Here is a 1,273-nt window from a genome sequence, read left to right on the forward strand (position 1 = left end):
ATCAAAAATTAGCCGGGCGTGGTAGCGCGCGCCTGTAATTCCAGCTACTTGGAAGGCTGAGGCGGAAGGATTGCGGGAGCCCAGCAGGTCGAGGCTGCGGTGGCCGGGAGTGGCCATTGCACTCCAGTCTGGGTGACAGAGTGAGACTCCAACACACACACAGACACACCAAAAAAAATTACCGTTGATTCATAACTTCTCTTGGTTCCCACATCTGTAAGATGGAAATAGTAATATTGCCTCATGGAATCACTGTGAGGATTCAGTAATATGGTGTACGTAAAACACCTGAAACCAAGAATGGCATCTGATAAGCCCTCAGCAAATATTAGCTGTTTCCATTAACAGTAGCATAATCATCATGATTATCTTCACCATCATCACCATCATCATCATCCTCCTCCTCCTCCTCCTTGAATACAAGTGCCATATGCTCTGCTCTCTTTTTAAACAGACATGAGTCTTATTTTTCCCTTAAGAAGACTGTTTTACTACAGTCTGATTTCTAATACATTCCCCACCCGTGGGTACCATGTGGAAAAAAGTCAGGCAGTGAGAGCTGAGGGAAAAGGGGAGCCCGTTAATTTGGGAAAAGCAAGATGTTCCAGAAAACCTTGGCCTGGTATATGAGAAAAATGGACTTAGCAATTACAGTTGTTATGAAACTTGTGTTTTATGAAGCCAGAGGCTGGAACTGTACAATAAAACAACTTTGAAATATCAAAAGATCACTTTGGGTGGCCTGCCAGTGGATTCTAGACATGACTTTTATATTGAGAGGAAGTGTCTGGCATGGAATCAGAGGAGCTATATGGTTTGAGCAGCAGGATATCAGTAGCTAGTTTGGGGCTTAAATAAAAAATCAAAGTGGCAAATCAGTGCAGTATAAGCAAAACCTAAGAGATTTGTTTTGTACAGTGTAAAGGAAGAGTGGATGCTGTAAGCGTCAAACTCTGGAGGAAAAAGCTAAGGATTTTACTTTTAGCATTTCTGTCAGTGCCCTGAAACTTTTCATGGACTTAATTGATTTTTAGAAAGACATTTAACATTACAATCTGGATGGAAGCATCTTTTGAGATAATTTTAGAGCAAATTCATCATAAAAGTTCATTTTTCTTTTTCTTTTTTTTTGAGTTGGAGTCTCACTCTATCGCCTAGGCTAGAGTGCGGTGACACGCTCACAGCCACTACAGCCTCAACCTGCTGGGCTCAGGCAATCCTTCTGCTTCATCCTTCAGCACACTATAGGTGTGCACCACCATGCCCAGCTAAT

This window comes from Carlito syrichta, unplaced genomic scaffold (genome assembly GCF_000164805.1).
Source record: "Carlito syrichta isolate Samal-C Ts95f unplaced genomic scaffold, Tarsius_syrichta-2.0.1 Scaffold305773, whole genome shotgun sequence".
In the NCBI taxonomy this organism is placed as follows: Eukaryota; Metazoa; Chordata; class Mammalia; order Primates; family Tarsiidae; genus Carlito; species Carlito syrichta.